The sequence below is a fragment of the Ruditapes philippinarum genome, unplaced genomic scaffold, assembly GCF_026571515.1.
Source record: "Ruditapes philippinarum isolate M1 unplaced genomic scaffold, ASM2657151v2 ctg1571_1_1_1_1, whole genome shotgun sequence".
In the NCBI taxonomy this organism is placed as follows: Eukaryota; Metazoa; Mollusca; class Bivalvia; order Venerida; family Veneridae; genus Ruditapes; species Ruditapes philippinarum.
Window position 1 is genome coordinate 80,674 of NW_026862880.1, and position 23,052 is coordinate 103,725.

Consider the following 23,052-nt stretch of genomic DNA (forward strand, 5'->3'; position numbering starts at 1 on the left):
TAGATGAATTTTGTAAAACATAGAGCTTATCAGTAGTATGAGATCAACTAATAATTTACTTAAAATTCTCTTTTCAACTCATGGAAATACTTAATAATATCTTTTTTAGATATTTAATATGAATTCAATATGTATAACATGTTTGGCGCCAATACAGTTTATACATTCGTGGAATTTAAATCAAAATCACTACTGATTGATGCTCTTCCGAAATAAAATAAATATAATTTTTTGAGATATCGATGCATTTTAAAAAGTTGAGACATTAAATATGATAACCAAGACCAACAAGGAAAGGCGGCGTTTAAAGCCTTTCTCAACAGAAGTCTAATTATAGTATACATGAATAATAAAAATGATGCAAACAACTAACAACAATTTATTGTGAAAATTACTTTGTTTTACGAGCTATAATACATAAATGATAGGGGGCCTCCGGGACAAGTGATGAGGTCGTTGACTTCAAATCACCTGCCCCTTACCACTGTGAGTTTGAATCTCATCAGGGATTGTTGATTCTGCCACGTGTGGAAGCCATCCAACAAGCTAATGAAAACGTAGGTGGTCACCATTTCCTACACATGCAAAGCTGCAAAAGGATCGTCATACATGTATAAGTTTTACAGTGTTGATGCGACGTTACATCTTACCAAAACATGATTCTAACATTTCTCGTGATTTTGTCACTATAGACAAAGAAGAAAAAAACTGTGTTAAACTGCCAATAAACACTGGTTAAGGACTACTTGTCTATGCGGCTGTTATGTTTTCTCCCTCAATTATATAATTTACAAAGCCTTTTAACGCAACAATAATAAAGCATTTTATTGATATTTTCAGTTCTTATAATGTTATCTTTTCTTTTCATACAATACCGAAATAATATCTCACATACACTAACGCCACAGATTTGATCCATATCAGTTGATAAAATATTTTGACAAAACGGCGCCTACGGCCTTCGTGGTCAATTCATACGCATCAAAACTCCAAACCGGTGTTAAATAGCCGATAAACACCACTTAAACCGATGAAATTTCTTAATAATAACTGTTTTTCACATCATTTATTTAGATATATGTATAAAGTATGATTTTTAAATGTACAATTAAGCTAGTTAATAGTTACATAAATCAAGACATGAATGATAATTGCTTTTACAAAACTTTGACGTAATATAAAAACCTACAAAATGTCAGATTGGAGATAAATTTAGATTATTTTCCGTAGACCAAATCTTAACTGTCAGTACCACATATTAACTGTTAGTATATGCATTTTGTAGCATGTGCAAAAACTACAACATGAGTAAGTACAAAAACACACTTGGAGAAATAGTTATACCATATATAATCAGAATTTCTTCTGAATAAGTTACATCTTATACGTTGTTATTTTAAGAGAATAGGAAACAGAAATTTAACAGAATATAATTTACAATGCAATGTAATAATTGATAAAGTCAGTAGTTGCAATATTTGTAAGAACCCGATTGATTGCTTAAAATCAAAATAGGTATTTCAGTGATTTATATCATGTCAGTGCTAAGCTTTCTTCAAAACAGTGTCATAAGTCGGGGACTTTCGTTTGTTAAAATAGAAGAAGGGAAACGAAACGTACGCTTGGTCGGAAGAGTAGAGGTATCGAGGAATTTCCTTATTGTTTGTGTATTTTATCGACGAGACATATTTCTTTTACCACCATAATTCTTTTGATTTGACAATAATATGAAACGATTTACCTAAAAATAACATATTCAACCTCTAGAAAAGCCGCTTTCAGGAATGTAAAATTGCAGTTCTTTAAAAGGCGTTTTCGCTTATGCTCTCCGAAATAACTTTGACAATATAAGCTTTTACTTGATATTCTAGAAACGTTTGAAATAATGCTTCCAACATTGTTTATTTATCGGTTTGATAATTGTTAAAAAATCACATTGTTTTATTAGTTTGTTACAGAAATGAGGGTTTCTTAAAGCATTCATAATTGATAGATTCTGAATAAATGTTTTAAGTTACATAACATTACAAGAACATTTGTTTAAAAAGTCAACTCATCATTTTTATGTTTCATTTTGGAAATGAAATTTGAAATAACAATTCATCAATATCGTCTACAGTCTTATCTGTTTCCTGCGAAAGACCGATGGGGATATTTCAGTTTCATGAATTCCCGAATTCACCTGCATGAATTCTCGATTTTAACTTCATGAATTCACGACTTCAACTTCACAAATTCACGATTTCAACTTCATGAATTCACGATTTCAACTTCACGAATTCACGATTTCCTCTTCATGAAGTTGAAATCGTGAATTCACGAAGTTGAATTCGTGAAGTTGAAATCGTGAATTCGTGAAGTTGAAACCGTGAATTCGTGAAGTTGAAATCGTGAATTCATGAAGTTAAAATCGTGAATTCATGAAGTTGAAATCGTGAATTCGTGAAGTTGAAATCGTGAATTCACGAAGTTGACTTCGTGAAGTTGAAATCGTGAATTCATGAAGTTGAAATCGTGAATTCGTATAGTTGAAATCGTGAATTCATGAAGATGAAATCGTGAATTTGTGAAGTTGAAGTCGTGAATTCATGAAACTGAATCGTGAATACGTGAATTCCGTATTTTGAAAACGGGAATGCACGAAGTTTTAATTGTGTATTCATGAAGATGATATCGGGAGTTTATGAAGTTGAAATAGCACTACCGGTCTTTCGTAGTTTCCACATATACTTCTTCTTTTTTTTTTCTTCATCATCTTCTTCTTCTTTTTTTCTTCTTCTACTTCTTATTCTTCTTCTTTTACTTCTTATTCTACTTCTTCTTCTTCTTATTGTCTACTGTTATAAAATATCTTTATTGTTGATATGTGATAAAAAAATATATTGTATATAATTAAAGTATACTGTAAATCTTTTAGATTAAATGGCTGCAAAGTTCCCATAGCAATTCAGTTAGGAAAACATATAGAGGATATTAAATGAGTTTAGGTTCAATTCTGAATTTATTGCACGAGTTTAATAAAATTATATTATGCGAGCCTCTGGCGAGCGTAATATTATTTTATTCAACGAGTTCAATAAAGTCAGTAATAAACTTACACGAATTTAATATTCGATTTATCACATACCTAAATTAAAGACCGTTTAAAGTGAAATAAGAGTCATTTTTCAATAACGCGCCTATAGTATAACGCTAACATTTAGCGCGTCTTTACGCTATGTTTGTATAACGCTAATGACGTCACGTCAAAATATATGCACGGCCGTGCAAAACCATATTTACGAAGTCGCAAAATCGGCACGGGTGTGTGATAAATAACTAATCATCGTTTAAAGATCATTTTAGTCTGCCGTGGATATGGTTAGGCAAAGGGTGTATAGCATTCATAGAAAAATTAATGGAATTTGTATTTGTTGCTTTCTATAACATAGAAAAAAAATTAAACGCTCGAAAGAATTTCCATATTTCATTGTGAACGATTGAAATTAATCAATGTGTAGGCGTATTAATAAAAAATATGGCTGACGATATTTTCGAAACAGTAATCTCATTGTTAAATTATAATCTCTAAAGAAAGCCCAACACGGCAAAATTGAAAATGTTGCAGGCTCGGTTTGATTGAGTCTGTTCGTGGACGATACTAACAAGTGCAAACTACCGTCCATGTCCTCTAGCACCGGCTCTAGCAGAATCCAAGATTTAACATGAACTTGTACAATTTTGAATTTTGAAACATCCGCAGATATGTCCGTTAATATGGCGGTTTTCATGGAACCTTCAATGTGACACGTAAGTTTCGCCATTCCATGTAAAGCAGCATATGGTCCCTAAGTAAAAAAATGCGTGTGCCCTAAACGAGAAAACAATGAGCGGAACTTAATAAAATGGAATTTTGAAAGGGGATCAGAGGTTATGAAGCCTGCATATCAGAGATAAGACGTCAAAAGACAAATTAAAAAAGAGACGAGTTGATCTGTATCATGCTTAAATGTATTCGAAGGGTGAGAGAAATATCTTTTTTTTTACTTTGAAGAACAAAATTTTGACCACGTTGTTGATGAATTCAGAGGAAATCATAAATCTCGAAGACATGCTTTTTATCTTCTGTTTTGTGCACATGGTCTCTCTGTCTTCATCATTCAATATCTTACTGACCACTTCTTTATTCCCCTTACCATAACTCACTGATTTCTACTCACTCACTGACCGCTCCTTACAACTTTTAGAAAATAAAGTTAGTTATACTTTATGAAGATTTGCAAATAGTTTACATCCAACTTTTGTCAGGGAAACAAACGTTTAATACCAGGACCAACATATTTAGTATTATTCAAATATAAGAGAAAAAATATAACAAAGTTATTTTGGTATTCGAAACGAAAAATAAAACAATGAATTTAAGTATAGCGCAACCATTCATTTTTTAAAAACATTTTTCTTTAAATATTTGTCCTATCAACTAGTCCTGTTTTAGGTGGTAATCTCAGTGAATTGACATTCTACTAGTACATGTGTATACATGAATTTATGATAAGAAATACATTAACCTTAGACTATAGATAACAACATTTCATACAACAAACATAAAACAGTTGATAAAGAAGTTAGTTGCTTAAAACGGAGTCTGAAATACAAATTTTGAAAGGATGTGGAATGTTTTTAATCTAATTAGTTCATAGCACAATGTCTTTGAACGTTAGTGTTATTAATATTGATTTGTGGAGTTTTTCTTCAGAAACTGAAATCAAAATTCTCTGTAAACTAATATTCTAATTAAGTTATTTAATATTGCTAAAAACTTATTTTTAATAGGTTTCGAAGAAACATTTCTTTAACTTTATTCATTCGATGAAGTAGAAATTAAAATAAACATTCAACAGTAGTTTAAATCTAACGGGTCAATGATGTACTTTGAATTTTAGAAAAGTGATCGCTTTACCTTTTCCGAAATACAAAACAATAATGAAACAAAATAAACAAAGAGAGCTGGCATGTTTTCATACTTCGGATTTGATTATATTGAGTATAAAACCATTGTCCCTTCTAAACATAATTCCTCCAAATATTTTGCTCTAATTTTTAGTGAACTTCTATCATTTATAATAAAAGGTATTAAGCAATGCAAGTCAGTAGTTTCATGTTTCAAAATAAAATAATCTTGTTTAAAACTAAGTAGGTTACATTAAGTCTGCTAGCATAAATGATAACAAATAATACCAGTTTACAGTCATAATAATTACTTGTTTATGGTCGTAATATTGTGATATTTATTCATCAACAATTTCATTTAATCAATCGTTCTATCAGACTTTATCCGGTTTCGGAATGCTTACATAGAAATACAATCGTTTCTATTGTGTCAGTTTATAAAGCGAATGTTATCAAGGAAGCTTGTTTCTAATTCCCATTAGTATTACGTTTTCATTCTTCTTAAGGAAAAAATGCAACCTCATACAATCTCAGCTTATTTACATAAATGGAAATATTTAGACATCATTTCCTTGATGACAGATTTGACAAATAGGTAACAAATTACAGAGCATAATTTAGGCATTATAGTACATATAAAGCTGTCAAAAATATTTAAATAATTCCTTAATAATACTTTTACTTCCTTTATATGAAAAATATTCCTATATTATTGGCGTGGAGATTTTTGTTTCAAACGGAAATAAACTTAAAAGGACAATTGCATCGATAATAAAACAGTAAAAGTAGCTGAAAATATTATCTCAAAAGTCCATTTTGTCGTTAACGTTTTACGTCAAGTTTTTTTTACAAAGATAGCATGCAAACTTTCTATCAGAAAAAAAAACAATAAAAGACAAGCTCGTGGGAAAATGCATAATATTTCGATGAAATGCAGCGTTCGCACTGTAAATGCTTCATCTTTTACGGTTCAAAAATGTCAGGGGTGTAACATTTATTTCATACTTACATAGTTATTGCACTATTTTTATTTCCTTCTATATTGAGTTCTAGTAAAAATCTAACAAGTTATCACAGTTACTACCAAAGTGCCTTTAGTAACGAAATAAATTGTCATAAAATATTGGCATGAAAATAATTTTTAACATGGTGCAAAACTGCATTTCGGGAAATGAGTCTTGTTGTTAACTATTTAAATTGGTAAAAGATAGGATTATAAAACCACAAATTCTGTTGTAAATAAACATTTCGTCATTCCTTTGAAATGTATTGAATTAACAAACTGGTAGATTTTATTTAAGCTGTGTATTTAGTAACTCGTATATTGCTGCTGGTGTTAAAAGCTGAGCTTACTTTAATTGTGATTGTAATGTATTCAATCGCTTTGTTTTGTTACCATGTAACAAGAAAACGAACATGCTGCGTGTTGTAACAAACTACTTTTTCATTTCAGAACGTTATTTGAAGTAAATAAATATTTCAATTCTTAAATCCATGCGTTTTCATTTCCTTTCTGTCAAATTGGTTCGACCATCTCATACAAGAATAGGAATACGAAAAGAAGCCAATTTATAAAAAAGTTGTTTGTCTATTTTTAAAGTTGTTTATTTTGATATCGAGACATTTGCAGGATGATAAGACTTTGTAGATGAATTCTTGTCAAAACATAGAGCTTATCAGTGGTCTGAGATCAACCTAATAATTTACTTGAAATTCTCGTTTTCAACTCATGGAAATACTTATCCTTTTTAGATATTTAATATAAATTCAATTATTAATATATATAGTATATATTATAATATATACTATATATTATATATATATATATATATATAATTATATACATATAGTCTATATATATATATATCTATATATATTATAATATATAATATATTATATATATATATATATATATTTATTATTCTATATATAAACATGTTTGGCGCCATTACAATTTAATACACATTCTTCAAAATTTGCGGTCTTAATTGCTCTCCCAAATAAAATAAAATTTCTTTTTTGATAATATCGATATTTTTTTAAAGTTGCAGGATTACAACTTTCATCAAGGGTATTCTGTATTATATTAAAATAATAACTTTGAATGCAACTAGTTCTAACAACAAAGGAAAATTGTGAAAAAATGCTATAAATTTCAAAGTTATAATACATAATTGAATAGAGGCCTCCCGTGAATTATTGTTGAGGTCACCGCGGTCAATTGACTTTAAATCACTTCCCATCCCACTGTAAGTTCGAATCCGTCCGGCTTATGAAACCCGTAGGTGGTTCTGCTGAGGTAACCCATTTCCTACACCCCTGTTAAACTGTGGAAAACCCCCAAAGTCATCCAAGCATGTATTGATGTGACCGTTCCAACAACACCCCTTAATCCAGCATCTCTATCACCTACATCCACGAAATAAAAATATCTTTTAAAAAAAATGTTACTCGGTCGAAAGTAAAAACTGGTTAACTTTCATATGTTAGTTTTCATGCAATGTAATAAGAACAAAAATGTTTAGCAATAAGCCAGTCAGAGAAATACCTGAATCACTCTGCAGCAGGCTAAGGCAATTATTTTATTATAAATAACATAATATTCCAAAAATTAATTTAAAATTATAAACATTATATCCAATTGAACACATCAATAATTCGTTATAATATATATTAGACGGCAGTATTGACATTATAAACTTAGGAGTACCTGATAATTTCTGATATTATTCTCTTATATTTAATAAAATTTAAAAACTCGATCGGTATAAAAAAAACTCAGCAAGTTCTTACGTGAAAAAAACTGTTCACTATAAAACGTCCATGAGATCTGAATGCAAGAAGTAGTGTAAAAAAGAACTTTCCTGTACATTTTATTTAGTACTATCCTTTCATTTTACTTAATTAATGGCAAGAACTATCGAATATAACTTTTAGTTTAGAACTACCTACCTAAGAATGACAAGAACTGTCCTTTACATTTTATTTAAGATTGGCCAATGAGATTGCCAGATTTTATTTTGTATAATTTTTGAAAAATAACCAATGAAAGCTCTTCTTATATTCAGATCTTCTATGTAAATTGTACAGAGAGTCAAACTGAAACAGACCGGCCTTCGGCCGGAAACATAAATAATAACCTTTTTTTTACACTATTTGTTTAGATATTAGTGTAATAAGTAATAAACTTTAAATGTGAGATTAAGCTACATAAATATTTACATAAATCAAGAACATTATAGATATATGATTATGCCTAAATAACTGTTTCCAAAAACAAAAGAAAAAGCCATGTATCAAAGTTATGTGTTAAAACACCTATAAAAAATGTCAGGCAGGAGGTTATATATAGATAAATTGACCTGTAGGAAGTTAGCAGAAGTAGTGAGGCAGTAGCAGTAGCAGTAGCAAATTTATAAAACGTGAATTTGGCAGTAACAGTAGCGCAGCAGTAGCAATATTATGAAATGTGAAATTGGCAGTAGCAGTAGCTCAGCAGTAGCAGTAGCAAAATATAAAACGTGAAGTTGGCAGTAGCTTGTAGCTCAGCAGTAACAGTAGCAAAATTATAAAACGTGAAGTTGGCAGTAGCAGTAGCACAGCAGTAGCAGTTGCAAATTTATAAAACGTGAAGTTGGCAGTAGCCAGTAGCTCACAGTAGCAGTTGCAAATTTATAAAACGTGAAGTTGGCAGTAGCAGTAGCACAGCAGAAGCAGTTGCAAATTTTATAAAACGTGAAGTTGGCAGTAGCTGTAGCTCAGCAGTAACAGTGGCAAAAATTATAAAACGTGAAGTTGGCAGTAGCAGTAGCCACAGCAGTTTAGCAGTAAGCAATATTATGAAATGTGAAATTGGCAGTAGCAGTAGCTCAGCAGTAGCAGTAGCAATATTATGAAATGTGAAATTGGCAGTAGCAGTAGCTCAGCAGTAGCAGTAGCAAAATTATAAAACGTGAAGTTGGCGAGTAGCTGTAGCTCAGCAGTAACAGTAGCAAAATTATAAAACGTGAAGTTGGCAGTAGCAGTAGCACAGCAGTAGCAGTTGCAAATTTATAAAACATGAAGTTGGCAGTAGTAGTAGCTCATTTGTAGTAGTAGCAAAATTATAAAACGTGAAGTTGGCAGTAGCAGTAGCTCAGCAGTAGCAGTAGCAAAATTATAAAACGTGAAGTTGGCAGTTGCAGTAGCAGTAGCAAAATTATAAAACGTGAAGTTGGCAATTGCAGTAGCACAGCAGTAGCAGACTGATGGAGTAATGATGACATTTGGTTCTTCAATGGGACTCGCCAGAATCCATTTTTTTGTGTCTGCGACTGATTCTGTGACACTCGCAGACTCTCAGGGATTTGTAGTGCAAATGAAGATTATGACATTTTTGACTTTTCTAGGGTCCACTTCTTTGTCTGCTGGCGACTAATTCTTTGAGATTCGCAGACTTTCAGGGTTTTTTTTCTTCTGGCGCCATTGCAGATTATGACACTTTTTTTAATTTTAAGGACACCCCTCTTGGGTTTCAATTTTTCTTTCAGCAGAGCATTTAACTCTTAAATGGTCATCTGCATTAGCACCAACAATTCCTGGAAGTCTGCAAGTGTTCAATAATCAGTCGCAGACCAACGAAATGAACTATGGATGGATTCACAAGATGTCAAAAAATGTAATAAATCTCTATTGGCACAAAAAATTCCCTGAAAGTCTGAGAGTGTCAAAGAGTTAGTCACAGACCAAATAAAGGACACTTGATGGTCCATAGACGTTAAAAATGTCATTATATGCCATGATTAAAACAATTCCTGAAAGTCTGCGAGTGCCTCAAAATCAGTCGCAGACAACAAAGTGGACTATGGAGGATCCCTAGAATTCAAAAATGTCATGATCTGCATTAACACCAAAATTCCTAAAAGTCTGCGATTGACTCAGAATCAGTCGCAGACCAACGAAATGGAGGGTCCTTTGAAGTAAAAAAATGTCAATATCTCCATTGGTAATGAAAATTTCTTAAAGTCTACGAGTGTCCAATGCATAAGTATAATGTTAACTCTATTGCTCTGCCAGCTCAGCATTTCAGCAGAACTTTATTTAAGAATGCCCTGCTTAGTTTGCCTATAATTTTGCTACTGCTACTGTTGTGCAACTGCTTCTGCCAACTTCACGTTCATAATTTTGCTACTGCTACTGCTGTGCTACCGCTACTGCCAACTTCACGCTTCATAATATTGCTACTGCTACTGCAGTGCCACTGCTACTGCCAACCTCACGTTTTATAAATTTGATAAATTTGCTACTACTACTGCTGAGCTACTTCTACTGCTAACTTCACGTTTTATAAATTTGCTACTGCTGCTGCTGAGTAATGCAACTGCCAACTTTACGCTTTATAATTTTTCTACTGCTACTGCCAATTTCACGTTTTATAAATTTGCTAGTGCTTTTGCAGAGCTACTGCTACTGCCAGTTTCACGTTTTATAAAATTTTCGACGTTCCGCTTGAAGCTAACACTACTGCCAATTTCCCAATAAATATAATTTTGTTACTGCTACTGCTCTTCTGAGGCTTCACGTTTTTATAATTTGCTATGTTACTAGTGCTTGAGCTACTGCCAAATTTCTAGTTTTATAATTTGCTATTGATACTGCGGAGCACTGCTAACTGGCAAATTTCACGTTTTATAATTTTTGCTAAGCACTGCTGAGCTACTGCTTTGCCAATTTCCCTTTTTAATAAATTTGCTTCTGCCGAGCTTTCTGCCTACTGCCATCTTCACGTTATATAATTTAACTGCTGTGCTATACTTTCTAACTACTTACTTCAAGTTTCCTTACTGCTAGCTTACACTACTGCCTACTTCCTAATACAATAATTTATTTCCCTTTGACCCGAATATCTGTCCAGTATTATGAAAGCAGCAATTTTGTAGCGTATATAATACCTACAACATGAATAATAACAAAAATATACTTGGATAAACACTTATTCAATGCTTTCGCTGCTTAAGTATTAATCATTTATTCTAAAAGGGTATAAATCTATATCTTATAAAATATTTTATAAAATTTATCAACATTACAATGATATTGGTTCCATTATTATATGGTTGATTTCGAAAAAGTAGTAACATAGAATGTTTTTGTTTTCTAACACACATGAATATTGTACGTTATCAGAATAAAATATTCCGGAACAAAATATTAATTTACTATTTTAAGTAGGGTATTATCCGATTAGCAATGACTTTGTGCATGCGTCATCGCCTAAAGGCAATTAATTGCCATTTTTATTTTATAAATGCATTTTGGAAGTATTCTTTTTTAATATCCAAACAAATTTTTTGTTTTAAATATATAGCTTTATACACTTGAATTTCTTCTGACAAAGCAACATCTTATACATTGTTGATTTGAAAGAATAAATAAAGCAATGTAACAGCATATATTTAACAATGTAATGTTATAATTGATAAACACCAGTAGTTGCAATATTTGCAAAACCACGATTGATTGCTCAAAATCAAATTAGGTATTTGAATAATTTATATCATATATAACTGTTAAGTTTTCTCCAAAACAGTGACCCAAGTTTTTATTCATACGTTTATTTATAACACGTCGGTGACGTTTGTGATCGTCAGCTTTACTTTTTTTAGATATAAAGAGCGGACGTTAAAGTAGAGGTATCGAGGAATTTTCTTTTTGTTTGTGTATTTTATCGGCTGGGCATTTTTCTTTTTTCTTCTTAATCATTTTTGATTTGACAATTTAAAATGAAAACCCAAAAAAACTTTCACGCCCCAAAGAATTTCCCCCTTTTCCATTAGAATCCCAAAGTTAGGCCCTTTTGATAAAAATGAAAAACAGGGCAATTTAAATGCTCCCCGTGTAAAATTTGCTTAATTTTCAATTTTTAAAATCAATTTTTTCATATTAATCGGTTTTTACTGGTATTGGGTTTCCCTTTAATAGATTGTTCAAAGTAAATTTTTTTGAGGGCAAATTTTACGAGGGCATTTTTAATTTTAACACATAAAGTTTCGAAATTTTAAAAATCTCCAAAAAAACAAAAAAAGTTTCAAAATTTTCTAATGCATTACCCCGGGCCTTTTAAGGGAAAGGGCATAAAAAAGTTAAAAAATGGTGGGAGGTTTTAATCAGATAGAAATCATAATTACTTGAAAGAATAATATATTATTTTAAACGGATTATATATAAATATATCCCTTACAAGACAAAACAATTTGTTAAATTGAGAACAACAATAATATTGATAGGCAAATGTATAGAAATAAGTCAAATCCAAATAAACTTCAAGATAATGTAATCCCATGGCGAAAATATACGTGCTTGTATACATAGTTGAAATGTTATCATCCCCAAAATGGTCATGATTATATAGAATGGAAAATATTAACTGAATGATAAAGACAATTTTATGTATAAGAGTAAATATGAAAAGTAATAAAACCTACTTTTTAAAAATAAATTCTAATTTTCTACGAAATTTTTCTTCCATATCTTTCGTTAGTATTTTCGAGCTAATATGTTTCCTTTCTTAATTCATACATATTTGACTAGTGAAAATACATAAATCGTATATGCTTTGACAATAGTCTTTTGAAATAGTGACATGTGTTAAATATGATACTTTTCAATTAATGTATTTCGTTTATTCTTCTTTTGGTAAATGGACTAACTTTTTTACTTGAAGCTGTCTATAGTAAGCGCACCTTCCTATAACAATACCCAGAATCCATGCATTATCAAACATTTTTAAATAAGTTATTGTCTTGTTTATAAAGAGATTTAGAATGTCAATATTTGATAAGTTTTTTTCATTACATAAGAACTTGTTAGAAAACGTGGCACAGAAACAACTTACATTTTCACGTAAAATATCTATATAGGTTTTGACGCCAATGATTTTGACGCCAATGATCGCGAAAGATGAAGTACGGTACATCATTTTACAATTGCCACTTGACACTTTACATCTGTTGCCGTGAGTATTAAAATATAGAAAGCCCTGGTTCCTGCACCTTTATGTTTTGATGTTAACCAATGGTTAAATCTTAATCCGAATCTTCCATTCTGTATGACAAGCTGTATTACAGAAAAGATAGTTTTTGCGACTCAAAAAAAAAATGTTTTGGATTGGGTAACATGTTTAACTTTTTGCATTTGAATTTTAGAATTACAACTGTTTCTTTTTGTATATTGGTACATCTTGTTTTGAAAACATTCTATAATTTCATTCCTTAAGGCATGTCATAAAAGAGATTGGGAAAGAGCGATTAAGTTACAATTATCAGAGTATAAACATAAACTATATGTTAATATTGACAGTAAATTAATAAAAGTATATTTAATGGTGTGGCTTAAAGATGTACTATGCTCAAATTTGATATTAGAAAATATTGACAATGGATACCCAGTCTCATTTCTTGTTTTGAATTCATACAAAGTAGATATGTTATGTTTTAAACTCTACACACTATAGATGGTCATAATAAGAATACACAGACCAACTTTACTTGACCTGTAATAGGCAACACAGGTTCCCATTTATAGTTTATTCATTCATTCTTTTATCCAAATTAGACAAAATTCTATGTTAAAAATATTTAACTAAAGGATGAGCATAGTATATCTTTAAGGGATAGTAGCTTAAACATTTTCACATTTGCCCCTCATCGCTGTGGGTTCGAATCCCGACAGGGACTTTGGATTCTTTCATGAGAGGAAGCTATCCAGCTAGCTTACGGAACGTCGGTGGTTCTACTCAGGTGCCCGTTCGTGCCTGAAATAATGCACGGACGGGCACCTGAGGTCTTTCTCCACCTGTAAAGCTGGAACGTCGCGATATGACCTATACTGTGTTGAGGTGACGTAAAACCCAAAACAAACAAACAATAAACATTTACAGATAAACTTAAATATTTAACTTTATTTGTACATATTCAAAAAAAATATGAAAACATATACTAGTAAATCAATACAACCTTAGTTTGCATAAACAATTGCTAGAAATTCTAAGAAATGCATGATTTTACATAAATTGCACTATCTTTGTTATAATTGTCGCATATTTTATAATAAAAGGTCCTTAGTGTGGTATATTATCTTACTTAATGTTATCATCGTGTTGTTATTCCTTTTCGCTTAAAACTTCATATAACTGAAATAAAACGAACAGCTCTTTTTCAGATTATGCAACACAAGAAGAAACATTTTTAGTTTCTAAGCTGCCTCGTGTTAAAATAAGTCAAATAAAGGCACAATCTTTTCGAAAGTGTTGTTTTAGAAAAAAATTAAAACAAACAAAAAAATTAATGCACAATTGATAAAATAAAAATACGACTTTTTCCAAAGTTGATTATAAAATAAATCGATAAACTAAATTTGCCACGTAGTCCTTCATTTGCGCACCACTGACATTACACATACATAAATTGAATAACCAATTTGGTTATTTATCAATGGTTTCAGACATTTCACTGCAATAAAACGATATAGACAAAACTGATGTTGATTTTATTTTGATATTCTCTTAAACCAAAGCGATATTTTTTTGTTCCTAAGCTTAGAAAATCTGATTTTTTAAAATACGACAAATGAATAACTTTGAATGGCATACGAGGTAATGACCATTTCGACGCAATAGAAGTGATATGTTTCCATAAGAGCTCCTTTCACACTAAAAAAGGTTTCAGTAAGGATCATTGTCAAACAGTTCCATTTTTATAATTTTTTACTATTCATTTTACGTCACAGATAAAATATGTATATTAAAAGCAAACATTTGTGCATTCTTTTTCGAAATTTCATCACACTACAGGCAATTGAAATCCATGCGATTTATATTCATTGTTTTTATATCGTAAGCTTAATCGAAGAGGTTATTTTAATTACATATGAATAAAATTATCTTTGGTGCTTTTGTAAAATTAACATTTATTTTATATAATGATGAATTATTGACGGAGCATCTCTGCTTCACAAAAAAGAGAAATTTTAGCCGTATATTGCACTTTCAAAGATAAAAAATAACATAGAAAATGAGAGGTCCCTTGTCAGCAATGGAAACAAAATTTTAAGATGAAGATTGCAGACTCAGTTTTATTGTATCTGTTCATGAGAGACAATTAAAGGCGCGACCTCGATCCAATTACCCACTCTCCATAGACTACCGAGTGCATTTGATAATTTTACAAAACATTCGCCATTTAAAAAACTTTTGTAAACATAAGAAATATTTAAAACGAATTTTAATGCATTGTTTTATATCTTTAATCAGAATAGACGGATTTATTTTAAAAAGCAACATCTTATATGAATAGACATGGTTTGATTGACAGCTTAAAATAATCACACTTAAAACTTATTTGCTCTTCGAATAAATGTGAGGTTGGCTGTAAAAAGTCTCCCCGTACATTTAATCAATGATGTTATATTTTCGATCCTTGAAGATCGTTCAGCACGACATTATTGTTGTGCTTGTGGTATTTTTAGTTACAACTTTTCGGCATTTTCTAGTTGGGTGGCTTCATAACCTCTGATCCCCTTTCAAAATTCCATTTTATTTAGTTCCACCCATTGTTTTCTCGTTTAGGGCACACACATTTTTTATTACTTGGGGACCATACGCCGCTTTTCATGGAATGGCACGGAAGTGTCACATTGAAGGTTCCATGATAACCGCCGTATGAACACATCTGCGGATGTTTCTAAATTCAAAATTTTACTATTTCACGTATAAATGTTGAATTCTGCTTAAGCCGGTGCTAGGGGGCGTGGACGGTAGTATGCACTTGACAGTACCGTCCATGAACAGGCTCAATCAAACCGAGCCTGCAACATTTTCAATTTTGCCGTGTTGGGCTTTCTTTAGGGATTCTGTTTTTATCTATTTCAAATATTAATGTAAAATTGCAATTTGTTAAATATATTGTCGAATACGTTCTCGCTTACTTTCTATTGACAATAAAGGTTTTTCTTGATTATTTAGAAGAGTTAGAAATAATGTTTCGAATATTTTACTAAAATGTATTTGATTAATCTATTTTTGTCTTATGTCTCTAACATAGTTTTTTGCGGAATCCGACAAGCTTTAAAAAGGTAAAAGAAATATTAAATAAATTTAAACATATAAACATATTCCTTGTACTTTTCATTTAATGCCTATTTTTAGTTTGGTCGGGGATGGAAGTTTGACTTCGATGATAATTACAATTTCATCCATATACTTATCCCTTTCAATATTTGACATTTTATCTAATAGTACGTTTTGTTGATATAATTACAATTTTCAAATAAAATATTTTCCAAGTCACAGTCTTTTTTTTCTCAATGTTTAATATTTAGATGACCATATTGAAAAAAAAAACGGAACGGAACAAAAGTTTGTATATAGTGTATTGTGCGGTTGTGTAGCTTACAACTTTCTAAAATGAATTGTGTATAAATTAAACCAGTATTGTTGTATTTCTTATTATTTTCTTTTTGAAGTGCACGAATATCTTATAATGTTTGGTCTTGCTATACAATTAGTAGGTTGATAAGAAGGAAATGTGCCTGTCAGATGTTCATTTCACCAGAACTGCTTGCAACAGTTTACTAAACTATTTGCAGCCAGTAATCTAGTCTAATGTCTGACATATAAAAAGTCTGTATGTGATTGTTATTTAATTGTATTTAAATGTACTTAACAAATGCACAAGGCGAAAAGTACACATGACAAACACTTATCAGTTATGGATTGAAAGAAAAATTTATTCCTTACTTTTATTATCTTATAATATAAAATTAGATTTGACTTTTCATTAGACTGTTGTATTTTGCCCTTAACCATATTTCAAGAACAGTGTTCGCTAATATATGACAAGTCTTCCTTGGTTTAAAGCTACATGCCTTCCTGCGAATCAAAATATTTCAAGAAAATCAAACTTGAGAAAAATATTGAGATTTTAAGAAACATAGAGATAAAAGTAATAATTCCCATGTAATGTGCGATTAATGACCTATTTTTCGGTATTTAATAACTATATTTCCATTGCATTACTAACGCAGTAAGGGCTTTTTTTGCATATTTTGACCTCTTTATGGAAATTTGCAAGGGTTGTAAGTGCCATTGATAATGTGTAAATTGCAATTTTTTGGCAACTTCACAATATTATACTGTTAAATACATTTTCAAATTTTCATGAAAATTAGCATGAATCTAAAGGCGTGCTGCTTAAATGTAACAATGTAGGGATATATTTTACACGTCATGTTTTCTTTAATGTTTTTTTTTTTTTTTTTTCATAATAATATTTAAGCTAACGTTCACGTTCATGCTCGGATTTTGAGCAGCTTTAAATTAAACACCATTATTTGACATTGATATTAAATTGCAACGCTGTTGTGAATATCAAGGAAAGTATATTCTGTTTAAATGATATATTTTGTAACGACATTCTACCATACATTTTAAATGGATTTGATCGTTTCCAAAACACAAACAATTTCAACATGAATCAATGTGTAGGAGTGTTGATAGAATGCATCACATTCCCATGAAATTTATCGTCGTCAATGTAAATTCACATAATTTATAGTTTAAAACTGCAATTCCTTTATAATACATCGTCAGTCGAGTAATGACTTCTAGAAATAGATTGTAATTTGCTAAAAGTAATTGTTTTAAGAGGAAAATATTACAACAAATTTGTTCGAATGAAATATCTCAATAAATATATTAACACTCATGTTAAGTTGGGAAATATTTTTTATCTGCAATTGATCATGATTTTTCTTAAATATCATATCATATTTCAATAGCTTTCAACGTAATTTATATCCATTACAAGGCGAAATAAAACAATTTGTAAAATTAAGAGAAATTGTTACGGATATATAATAAAATGGGACAAAGACAAACTATTTTAACTAATATATCATGTTTCTTCATTCATACACCCTTGGCTTGCTTGTAGGGAAATGTGGTTTATATGTGGATTTAATGGATAATGCATACTCTCATCAGGACTGACAACTCGAGACGAGTCTTTTAGAAAATGTTGTAAAAGACAACCTTCTAGATCGCGTTTTTTATATAAGGACATCTTAATCATAAAATTTTGTTTCGTGTTTATTGTAATCTACGTTTTAAAATCTTTTGAAAACAGGGAAACATGCTTATTCACGAAAACGGAACGATTACTTATAGACGAAACCTAACAAGAAGACGGATGGATTGACGACCAGGTGCATAGCAGACGCCGATTGTTTTTTCAGGCGTAAACAATACAATAAAAAATCAAGTCAAAACTGTGTTTCTACTTCACATACCATATTTTTTGGCATGCACTCGCCCGTCTCCTTTAAAATGTACTACAAAACTAAAGTAATAGAATAAAATTATGGCAACATTAAGGTTATAACCACACACATATTTTATATTAGCCATTCACTTAACCACATTTGCTATTGCTGGGGTAATGACGCAAGCAGCATGTTTTGTGAGACTAGAATTGTTGTTAATCAAAACCCAGTCTTCTTTTTCCGCCTACAAAACTGAATGATTTATTCGATAAATGGATCCGAGTTTGGTTAATGTCTATTTTGATTTGAAATCCCATTTAAATTGGGTGTTAAAGAATAATGAATAGATTAGCAAGCGTCAGTTCAGTGTTTTTGTCATGAATAGCACATTTTTGTCCATTGTGAATCGTTCAAGTGCCACCTGCTTGACATTTCAAAGACTGTACAAGGGCTGATTCAGAAGTTTGTGGATTCGAGCTAAAAGAGAGAGAGAGAGAGAGAAAAACAGGATTTCTAAAGAAAGCCCAATCGGTGAATTTGACATTATTGCAGCTTCAGTTTATTCATGGGCAATAGTGTTAAATGCAAGCTACCGACCAACCTCCATATCATCGGTCCTAATATAGCTGATTTCAATATCAAAATTGTACGAAACATAAAATGACAAATTGTTGAATTGGAAACATTGGCCGCCTATGCCTTTTGCGGTATATCATAGAACCTGTGGCATTTCGTCGCATTCTAGGATATCACGTTTGATAATCAAGTAAAATAATCCATGTGTCTATACCGAGAGAAAAATGAGTTAGATTAAATACATTCAAGGGAATTTAAATGGGGATCAGTTTTAATAAATCGTCCATTTTACTAATTGTCCATCAAAAGAAGATACGAAAAAATATCAACAGCATCATATTCTTAGAGTAATTAATATACAGTATAAATTTAAGAAAACTTAAACCACTCAACAAGACAAATTTCTAAATATTTAATATAAATGTCCAAAATGTAATACAAATGTAACTTACACAAACTGAACGATAAAGTTGTGTTGAGCAATCATAAAAGAGAATATGACGTTTATGACTGACTTTACGCAGCGACATTTTACAGCATACATACTGCACAAACAACGCTGATATGACGATATTATTAAAACAAAAATGTTTTATTCAACAAACAAAGTAGTAACATATTGATTGGGGGACATTAGTATTGAGTAGGTTTTGATAATAAAACATTGCCGTCAATGACGACAGTATTCTATAAAAACCAAAAAGGTCACACCATACGATCATTCGGGCCACATTAACAGTTCCACAAAAATTCCACAAAGTTAAACACCTCATATAACTTACACCGCATATAATCCTGGGAAACCGTTCACAATTCTACACAGATGTCAAACGATCAATTCATTCAAATGTATTAATTTGATTAAATATGATTTCAAAATAAGTTGTCAAACTCTTAAGCCTTTAGATATTTCTAACAAAAATGCCTCAGCACATTTCCGCTGACTTCAAGAACAACCCTCGAATATTTGTACAGTAGGTGTAGGTGTACAAGAGGTGCCCACTGCTACGTTTACTTATCTATAAAATTACATACTTTGTGTTCAATTCAACATCAACGCGGATCTTAACAGCGGGTTTAACAACACGCATCATCTGCTACTTTCTTTGATATTTTGGTAAGAACTTTATATAGATAAGCAGTTTTCACGCAATTATGGAATCTTCATATAACCTGCTATTTTAACAAAACACATTTCGTTTGCTACACTTCTAAGTATTTTGTCGTTAATTTGATTCGCAAATGAATAGTTGGTAAAATTATAAATAGATGAATTCGTGCAATATTGCAATATATCTCAGCAGTAATATTGCTCAAAGATAAGACATTGTTTTTCCAAAACTATTTTATTTGCCACTGATGTTTCGTATGCAAATTTGAAATCATTCTCACATAAAATAAACTATAATCTTTGTACGAATTTGAAGCAAGAAAAATGAGTGGAAATGGTTCAATGCCAAAACTTTTCTCAGATTCATAAAGTTTGATATCAGACATGTTTCGGACTTTTTGCTCATGGTAAACAATAGCATATGTTATTGTTTTGTCAGTTTTTGAAACCGTTTATACCAGAAGAATGAATTGTAAGTCATTATGCAGACCATACATGAAATGTTATTTACATTGAATATTCTCACAAGCTGATAGCACTTTCTGCTCACTAAATACAACATTCAGTACGAATTACACTGAAAATAATACCTAATAATAAAAATATCTCATTAATTTACGTTTTTTTTCTATAGTTAACATGGTGTATTTCTGCTCTCTTCTGACGACAAACGACTCTTTAATGTAGCTTGAAACAATTTGAAAATATTCAATGACCTGTTTTAACCGGTCCTAGATGCAGGGATGGTTGACTATAAATATTATAAACAGCACACATGCCGTAGTTAGAGAGACAGACGTACTTATTTGTTGTCAAGCTCAGTTGAATAAGTAATATATTTCAAAATGGTGACCGACCAATAATTGTTAATAATAAATGTTCATGACACAATATAAAAACTGCCTAAATAATACAACGACTACCCGATTGTTTTATTCATTCTTTAATTTGAATCGAACGCTGTCGATTCCTTAATTTTCATAATGTCTTGTTTTTTATTTATTTATTATGTTTGCATATTAGGTAAATAAACAAATGAACACAACTATGGTGGTGCACAATGTAAAATAATTATGAGTTTTACCTTTGCACTCACCATTTGCAGTTGTATGGGCATAATGGGACTTTAAAGGCTTTCATGTTTTCTGGACGATTGTCTTTCAAAAGCATCGCACTTAAGGGATTCTTAACAAACTTAATGAATTTACATTATTATCATTACATAACAAATGTGATCAAGTAGAAACATATTTTAGTTGTATGTAGATTTGGTAAAATTTGCAGTTAGTATTTATAGAGTCGACGATACACTCAGTTTATTCAGATAATATTGAAAATATATAAAATGCTAAGCTAACTTTAAAATACAGGTTAAGACTTGGCATATATTCTACTTACTTATATTTACTAACTGAAAATGTATCAACATGCTTATGTTCTTTTGCAGGCGCAAAAAGAAACAAAAATGCCAAAACTCATACAATCTGTTCTATTATTTTGTCTTATTGTATTTGCCCTCGGAAATAGTAATAATAATGCAGGGTGCAACTTCGTATCAGAACAATCAGGAAATTTAGAGCCAAGTCAAGAGCAAGAACAAGAAAGAGGAGGAGGAAGTAAAAGGTAGTAGAATAACTTAATGACTTTCTTCACTAGAAAACAATTTAGACGGAAAACTGATTATTTGAAAATGTGACCTTCATTAAGAAAAGAAAATTACACAAACATAATTGTTTCCTAGACAATATTGATACTTTCTTATCAAACATATATTTCTTATTTCTTATTTTTCATCTTTTAATTAGACTCCTTAAAAATTTTAAATCATGTGAAAATATCAGATGTAAACACATCAGTTTTCATATTTGAATTTGAAATGGTGTAATGAATATATAAGAAATAGTTATATGTTAAATGAAACTACAGTGGTTACATACCCCCGAAGAAAATGTCATTGAAAAATGCTGAACAGAATAAGCTCTAAACGTTAGAAGCAGTTAATTGATATATCTGGTTGTATTTTGAGTTTTAAAGCGACATCGTGCTCATATTTTCATAGACAAGCTGAGCTTAATTTGCATTATATTTCTAAAGATTGACTGTCAAAATGGTGTTTGACCAACAGTTGATATCGGAAAATGTTTGGGATAAAATTATAAATCTACCTAAAATTTTAAAAGACTGTCCCACTCTTTTTATAAACTAAGCGTTATACGTTAATTCTAACGGATATTTACAGAAAATTCCATTTGGATCTGTGTGTTTTCTATTTTTATGTGAACTTAATAATTAAATTAAAAGGGATTATGACAAAATGAAAAAAATATTTTGATCTTAACCTATTCACTTACTGTATACCCTTGGATGGGCATAATGTCACTTTAAGCTCGGTACAACATTCACGATCACGATTAGTAGATCATATTGGATTTATTAGATAATTTTGATCAAAAGAATGACTAGCCCTAAAGAATAAAATGTAAAGTAAATCATATAGTACAAACAGAACTACATTACATCAAATAACATAACCAAAGATGCATTTACGATTACTTGATTGACGTTTAAAACAATAAAAATATAAAAATCCAAAATTATATATCAAAAATAACAAACTTTTTCTATAACCACTTATAGAAATCCACAACTGTCAAGCAAGCATATCGTTGGAATTCGGAGGCCGCCCCCCGGGTAGAACACCAAGGCTACAAGTTACAAAATACATTACAGATTGTGAATTGTGTTGATAGATGAATAAATAGAAAATATAGATAAATACAGTACTGGAACAAATCAGACATGTTGCAGTTTTTATTTAACACCCATTTGATTAATACGCTCATTTAATCCATACGATATTTTTTCCATTTACCTAGCAAATAACCAGATTATCATCGAAATAAATTCTTATTGAAACAACATAGCATTCAACATATCAATAAATCGCCCTCTCATAAATATATAGTATTTACCTCCTGAGTTTCAATGCTCCTTAAGATTCATATGTGAAGCAAAACTTGCTGTATTTTTTCCTCTTTGTTGAAGGCAGAGGATGTAGCATTGTAATCCTGTGGCTTGTTCTTCTGGGCTGCATGTCATATCAAGTCTGAAGTGTATCCTTTGTCCTTGGACTTATGATA

At 30.9% G+C, this 23,052-nt stretch overlaps 1 long non-coding RNA gene across 1 annotated transcript; it reads left to right on the top strand.

Moving 5' to 3' along the window:
• Window positions 1-19,796: 19,796 nt before the first annotated feature.
• Window positions 19,797-22,708, top strand: LOC132720492 (uncharacterized). Its single transcript, XR_009624356.1, has 3 exons — window positions 19,797-19,918; window positions 21,360-21,535; window positions 22,550-22,708. It is a non-coding gene; the product is annotated as an uncharacterized LOC132720492 (long non-coding RNA).
• The last annotated feature ends 344 nt before the right edge of the window (window positions 22,709-23,052 follow it).